The sequence below is a fragment of the Acomys russatus genome, chromosome 15 (assembly GCF_903995435.1).
Source record: "Acomys russatus chromosome 15, mAcoRus1.1, whole genome shotgun sequence".
Classification (NCBI taxonomy): Eukaryota; Metazoa; Chordata; class Mammalia; order Rodentia; family Muridae; genus Acomys; species Acomys russatus.
In genome coordinates, this window is record NC_067151.1 from 8,745,434 (window position 1) to 8,753,621 (window position 8,188).

At 45.4% G+C, this 8,188-nt stretch overlaps 1 pseudogene; it reads right to left on the reverse strand.

The window, feature by feature from the left end:
- Positions 1 to 1,120: 1,120 nt before the first annotated feature.
- Positions 1,121 to 1,239, reverse strand: LOC127199700 (uncharacterized; annotated as a pseudogene).
- Positions 1,240 to 8,188: the final 6,949 nt, after the last annotated feature.

Consider the following 8,188-nt stretch of genomic DNA (forward strand, 5'->3'; position numbering starts at 1 on the left):
CCAGGCTTGGAGGAGCTCCATGGAATCCTCATCACTGTCCTCGGGGTAAAGGAGGTAGCACCCCGAGGTCCTGAATCCATTGGCCTTGCATTACCAAGTTCCTGCTGGGCCCATATCCTCACCCCACCACTCAGTTTCTCTTCTTTGAAAGACACTGAATAGAAACTCAGAAGAACATGAACAAGCTCTCCCACCCCCTGCCAGTGGCAAGGGCAAAAGGGAGGGAAAATCTCTCCCTCACCAATCCCACCACACAGCAGACAAGAGTCAGAGCCAGCTCTCCCATGCACATGGCTTTGGGGCTGCTCATTCTCAAATCTCACATTCATGGCCAGACCTACTGTGCTGCCCAAGTGAGGTGCAGGGCCTAGTCTCCCAAATGCTGCAGCAGGTGAGGGGCAGGGTCAGCTCTCCTGTTCTCATGATCCCAGGGCCAGGTTTCCCACCTGCCCTGCTCAGGTGGTAAGGGGTGAGGTGGGAGAAGGATATCTCTCCCTCACTCAAACCATCACAGTAGCAGGCCCAGCTCTCCCATGCTTATATCCTTGGGGTCTGCTCACCCTGAAACTCCAGCAATGTGTGAGGCCTACTCTCTTGAGTACAGCTACTGACAACAGGTGTGGCAAACTATCCTGCTTTCATGCTCCCAGGGCCATTTTCCCCATGATGGCCAGATGAAGGGTGGAGTCAGGTCTGCACATTTCTCCACTATCAACATGTCCTTGGGTGGCATCTCAGACCAGTGCCTGGCCACTGGTGGTAACAGACCTCTGTTGCTGCAGGGCCATGGACTCAGATGTGGTCTCCAGTGGCAGCACAGACCAGGAACCCACCATAGTTCCAAGTGGCATCCCTGGTTACTCACATCAGGCTGTTCTTCTCCAATTCTGCCTTTCTTCATTGTGCACACATGCTTCTGTTTCTCTTTCTCTTCATTTCTTCATCACTTACTTGCTCCTCTTAGTGGTTCCCGGGGTCTCTGAGGGTCTGGGGTCATCTCAGGAGTGGCCTCATGCCCGTGCATTACAGTGCCAAGCAGGGGGCCTCTTGGGCATGGTCTACGTTCTCCCCAGGCCTGTGCTGCTGGGCTGGTGGTCGTCTCAGGCTCACATTTTGCAGGAATGTTAGGTATTGATCATTCAGATGGCCACAGGTCAGAGCACCGAGCACAGACCCAGTCCCTCTGCTCTGTGCCACCCACTGATGTGGCAGCCACACCTGCACCACCTCAGGTCCATGAGATGTATCTTAAAGTATGCTTTATTTTTAAAGGAATTATTGTGGTTTCCTTCTTGTGACATTTTAAAGTGACTTTATTCGAGAAAGCTTCTTTTTAATGTCTTATGGTACACCAAGCTACTTGATAATTTATGAGAATATGTTACAGTGCTAAGCCTTTAAGTTAGAAGCCTGAAACACTTTTACCCAAGAATATTAACTGAATATCTGCTATATACCGGGGCTGCGCATACAGACTTTATTAGGATTTGTGCAGCAGAGCTGTACTGCGAATTCAGAAACCACGCGGCATATCTACGTGAGAGGTTTTATTGGGGGAGGGGTAGACAGAGACTATTTCTGGGGACACATAAGGAGAGAGAAGAGAGGAAGAGGAAGGAAGAGGAAGAAAGAGACAAGGGCGGTTTGCCGGTTTTTTGTTTGTTTGTTTGTTTGTTTGTTTTTTATCCTGAGCAGCTGGCCGACCCAGTGGCAGGCAGGTGATGACGTCATAGGTTGTCAGGCAGACTAGGAGCAGGCATGCTAACAGACTTAGATTGGGGGAAGCACTGAAGTCTCTTAGAGGGAGGCAACTGGAGAGAATGCTTAGCCATCTAAGAACCCGTGATGTGAGGCAGAACGCAAGGCCAGTTATAGGCAGGATAGAGGGAGGTGGAGCCATTGGCCACACTTGAAGGCTTCACAAGGCAAACACAGCAGCGAGTGTGTGATGGGCATGTGGGTGCCTGAATTCAGGCCTGTCTCAATGGACCAACACCACTGTCCTTCCTCCTGCAATGCCTCATGGGATTCCAGATCTTTAGCTGACATCTTTTCCCTTTAGTTATACTGGCTGAGGTAGATAATACGGCCCCCAGTCTTTTCAGAAGAATGTGTCTGTGGGTAAGTTCTGCCAGAGATCACAAGACTGACACCACTGCTCTAATACTGCCGTGTGTTTCATACACTTCCCCAGAAAAGGTAGCTAAGTAATGTAATTTCTGTTTCAGAAGTAAAGGCTAAACAGGCAAGATGGCTAAGTGGGCAAAGATGCTTACCACCAAGCCTGGCAACCTGAGTTTGATACCTAGAGCCACACCCAACACACTCACATACCACTAAATAAATAAGTGTAATACTTTTAAAGTAAAAATTACTTTGTTATAAAGAACTTAAAGAACTTGCAAAATAAACACACACATGCACGTGCATTTGCACACACACACACACACACACACATACACTCACACACACACACACACACACACACACACACACACACACACAATTAACAGACCACTCAAACTCTTGCCCAAACCCAAAGTCTTTGCACCTCAGAGAACTGTATAGTCAGAATTGTTATCCTGAAGCCCTGGGGCTACACTTGTAATTTTATACCTTCACTGTCAATTACATTTTAATTTACTAGCTGGGTGTGGTGGCCGTGCCTTTAATCCCAGCACTCAGCAGGCAAAGGCAGGTGGATTGCTGTGAGCTTGAGGCCAGCCTGGTCTACAAAGCGAGTCCAGGACAGCCAAGGCTACATGAAGAAACCTTGTCTCAAAACAACAACAACAACAAACTAAAACCAAAACCAAAAACAACAAAAAACATTTTAATTTACTTATGCATAACAAAACAATAAATCTATGTAAGAGTTAAAATTAGGAAAACAATTATCTTTGAAGCCTCTTTCATGATTCACATCCTTTGCCTACATTCCATCTTTCCTCATCTCCTAAACAGATGAAAGGATAATAAAAATCAGACACATAGACAGAATAGAATATTGTCCATCCCTAAGGAAAATTAAATCCACAAAATTTGCAGGACAGTGGATGGGTTTAGAAGGTATACTATTAAGTAAGGGCACCCAATCTCAAAAAGAAAAGAAGAAAAGGAAGAAAAAAAGAAGAAAGAGAAGGAGGGAGGGAGGAAACTCTATCATATGCAAACCCTAGCCTATATGTATACATTTATATATGCTAACAAATACACAGATGAGTATAGGAAAATAGAATAAGAAAGGATGATAGGTGGTAAAAACTATTTTTAAAGAAACAAAGGCCTCTACTTCCTTTCCTCCATCCTTAGGTGACATCAGCATCCAGCTCTGTATCCCTGCCCCTTACTCCCCAAGCCAGGGATTTCCCCCAATTGCCACCACTCCTTTAAAATGCCCTAGTGAGATCGTTTTAGTACTGATTCTCCAGAACAAACTGTCTCAAAGGCTTTCCACAGCGATGCCCTAAAAGGAAGTGATGTCTCAGATGTGACACGCTGGCTCTCTGTGACTCTTCTACCTCCAATGTCGATGATGGCATCAAAGGAGGGTGTGTCAGTTACTTTTATCATTGTCATGACCGAATATCTTACAAAAACCAACCTAAGGGATAAAGGGCTTTGGCTTGTGAAGGGATGTAGTCTGGCATGCTGGGTAGCAGGCAGCGAGAGGACAAGGCAGCTGGCAATGCTGCATCTACCGTCAGAAAGACCAGGAGTGAGGCTGAGCCATGTGACACAGCTGCCCAGTGACTCACTTCATCCACCAAGGCGCCACAGCTTAAATTTCTCCAGCCTTCCATCACAGCACTACCAACTGGAAACCAAGCATTCAAACACATGACCCTACAGGAGACTAACATTCAAACCACAGAACAGAGTTTCATTCACACAGGGTTGCCCTAGCCTTGAGAGCACAAAGACTGCCCCAAACGCTAACATTTGGGGAGCTTTCCAAAGAAAACTTGAATATAGGGGCAGCTGGGCGTGGAGCAGCGAAATAGCTTGGAGGCTCAGGTCTGTGCTAATGCGCTGTGTGACCCTGGGAGGTGAGGCGCTGTCAGTCAGCTGTCATCTTCTTATCTTTAAAGTGCACAACTCATAGGGAATTCTTTTGCTGTCCCCTCTGACTCTGACTTGAGAGGACAGACTGTTTTCATGATGCTCAGATGTCTTTGCAGAAACTCACACTTAGGAGAAGTCTATAGACTGACACGTGACAGATTTAAACAATGGCTGTAGGGCATGACAGTGGAAGGGGCATCTTCTGGAAGCATCACACTCCCTGCTAAGCCATCAGGGGACATTGCAGAGATTTCAATCACACAGACTCTGAAATGGCACACAGTGTGTGGCTGGGAGAAATAAACCAGATGTTCACCTTTGCCCCTCATTGGAACCATTGATCGTTGCAGGCTGTTGGTTCTCTGAGGAGGAAAGACGAGCCATAGAGACATGGGGGGAAGCAAGCTCTGCACTGGGGTCCAGAAAGTCTTTCGGAAAGGTCCTTAAATAAACCCCTGCACTTTGCACTGGAGCCCACTGTACACATGGGAAGAGGAAACACATTCTGATCAAGGGGACGAGAGTTTAAAACCTAGAGTTGCAAGTCTCTCTGAGAACTGGCCAATGTTCAGTGTGGCTGCAGAATGGAGCCCAAGGAGTTGGGTGCAATGAGGGAATTTATGTGACGTCATGCAGCTCCTGAGAACCACATTGAACCCCAGCCTGTGTAACTAGTCCCTTCTCCACTCATCTACTTATTTATCTATGTTTCCCATCCACTCATTCCTCTGCCTGGCAGCTCTTTATGTGTCGTCTATACAACAAATGACGAAGTCATTCCTTTTTCTTTCCTTTTGTTCTCTCTCTCTCTGTCTCTCTCTCTCTCTGTCTCTCTCTCTCTCTCTCTCTCTCTCTCTCTCTCTCTCTCTTGCTCTGTCTCTCTCTCTCTCTCTCTCTCTCTCTCTCTCTCTCTCTCTCTCTCTCCTCCCCCCCCCCCTTCTCTCTCCCATGTTGTGAGGGGGCATGTTCTGGACAACCTTGGCTGATGGTCCTCAGTCATCATATATCTTGTTTTTTTTTAAGACAAATTCTCTGATTGGTCTGAAGCTTATCAAGTAGGCTAGATTGGCTAGCAAAAAGTCTCAGGGATCTGCCTGTTTCTTCCCCCCTAGATCTGAGATTACAAGCATATGCCACCACACCTGGCTTTTTATAAATAAGATTCCTAGGGGATCAAATGCCAGCCCTTTACTTGCCTTGGCTTTCCCATATAATCAGCTTTTGTAATCTAAGCTAATGCATAGCTGTAACCTTAAATTATGCGTTCCTCCATGCCCCTGACCCAGATAATGCACATGTGTTTGTATACATGATATGGTAGTCATTTGTTGGAAGCAATAAATATGTTTTTTTTTAAAAAAGCAACCTTATAAAACAAATATCTATCATAAATGCTGGAAGGCACACAGATATTTCTTGATAGGGTTTGTTTGTTTGTTTGTTTCTTTGTTACATGGGATCAATTGGAGCAGATGACTTAGTCCCTTGTAAAACTACTAAAGGTTTCAGTGAAGTATCTCATGTGATACTTCTTGTGCTGGTCAATAAGTACAGAGCAAACGCCTTTGTCAGGGACACACTCAGACAGTCACAGGGGCACACAAGACACCAAGAGAAATATGAAAGTTTGGGTTTGCTCTTGGTTAAATTACTCCAAGGGGAAATACTTTCAATTTCCTGTCCCTAATGTGACATCAACACATTATTAGTGACTCTGCGTTCATCTACAATGCATTCAAACCAACATAAAGAGAACACTCTGTGGTGGAGCTGCCTGCAAGCTGGGCAAGGAGCTCAGGAGTGCAGCTTTCCCTGGGATACTTGGGTGGACTTCTTGGTGATGCAGATGCCTTTGGCTCATCCATGCTCATGTAAGTAAGCAAGTACACACACAGGCACAGTAAGCTGGACTTGTGCAGCGTCTCTTTGGTCTGTCATCAGCACTCTATTCAGGGTGAAGAGAGATCCATCCACATCGTTGTCAGGTAAAGTCACACAACATGTCCTTATAAGAAAAGTCACTCTCCACAACAGAAAAAGCCATTGAGGACGCAAGAAAGTGCCCATCAAAGAATCCTTACCAGAACCCATTCTTAACAACACTTTGATTTTGAGCTTTCAGCCCCTGGGGGAAAAAAACAGTTTATTTTGTTCAAGCATCCAGTTTATGATATTTTGTCATGATAACCCTAATCAGCACTTGGTGAAAAGAGGATGATGCAGCTGGTAACTCTGGAAGGTAAGTTGGAATCAGATCCTGCAAGGCTGCATGCCAGGTTTTGGCTAGATTATATATTAGAAGAGGTCTGAGGACTGTAGCTCAATGATAGTTCACCAAGTCCCTGGGTTTGATCCAAAGGTTACACACACACACACACACACACACACACACACACACACACACACACACGTATTCCCGTACACACATACAAATAAAAATGTAAAATAACTTTTTTTTTTTGGAACAACAGACATCAGTGTCGTTTGCTTTGGGTACCACTGGGCCAATTGTGTTTTTGAAAAACACTCTCTGGTAAGGCTCATGCATGCCCTAGATGTGACCTTCTCTGCTAGATCAAGCGGCCACCAATAGATCTTGGCTCTTGTGATGGTTAGTTTTTTTGGGTTTTTTTGCAGCCTGGCACAAGCTGGAGACACCCAGGAAGGGGAACCTCAAGTGAAGACCCACCCCATCACATTAGCCTGTGGACCCTTAGAGGAGAACTTGGTTGCTTAGTGTGTGCCTGCACGTGTGCCTGTAAGCAGCATTCCTGGGGCCTCTGCTTCGAGTCCTGCCTCCATGTTCCTGCCTTGGAGTGCCTCGGTTATGGACTGTAACAAGTAAGCTGAAATAAGCCCTTTTCCCCCCAAGTGATTTTGGTCATGGAGTTGATCATAACAGCAGAGAGCAAATTAGAGCAGCTGATTCTCCATACTAACATCCCAGCATACCACCTGACTCCTCTACTGTGGCACCCTCACAACTAAAATGATAAAAGTCACATGACGTTCTATTTGGAGGCTCTTTCCAGAGGACAAATAAACCCTTGGTGGTCCAATTAGATGCAGCTTCCAATCTCAAGTGGGCTAATTTGCAATCAAAACTCTTCCCTTGGCTTTATCACTGCAAGAAATGGTTTTTATCACTGTGGTAAATAGTTATCTAAAAATCCTAATTATTTTTGCAGAATTGCTATTAAATGCCTCATACAGTCTTGTAGAACGGACCCTCAAATGGGATGCCCAAGTCCTAATCTCTGCTACCTGGGAATGGAACCTTATTTGGAAACAGAGTCTTTGTAACTGTAATTAAAGATCTTGAGGTAAGACTGTGTTGGGCTTGGTGTGGGCCTTTAGCCCAATGCCTGGTATCCTAATGAGAGATAGGAAAAATTTTTTGATAAAAAGAAACAGAGACCAAGACTGGAGTACTATACCAGCAATCCAAGGAAGGGCAGGGCTTCTCTACATCTTCTAAAACTGGGACAGGAGCCTAGAACAGGGTCTGCATCAGAGGCCCCCAACATCTTGATAGTGGACATTGGATTTCTCCAACAGTGACAGAATAAGGTTCTGTTACATTAAACCATGAAGTATGGCATCACTTGTTAACAACAGTTCTAGAAGACTAATATTGTATTCCTGCTAGGGCATGATACCAGAGATTAAACAATAAACTGGATGAAAGAAAGCATTTTCTCTCCAGACGACAGTGTATTTACTCCTTCCTGTACCCGAAAGGAGGAGAGGTCTGCAACCCCACAGCGTACACCTCTCAGACAGCTCTGGTTGGGGCTAGTCAAGTCAAACAATTCCCAGCCTCGCATTTGCACTGCAAGGGTTGTCATTACTTTTCTATGTTCCTGGTTTCGTTCATTTTAAGTGTAATGTGCATATGTGTGATCTTATTGTAAATCACCTAAAATCCCCCTTTGAGAAGAAATGGCACTAAACCCATAAACGATAGCAGAAAAGCTAAGAGAAGGAGCGCAGAAGCTAAATTTTCTGGGTTGAGATCCCAGCTCCACAACATAGGAGCTGGGTGGCTGGGAGAGAGGCAGTCTCTGTCTTCATCTCCTCACAACTGGAAACAATCTTAGCATATCCATGTGTCAACAGATGC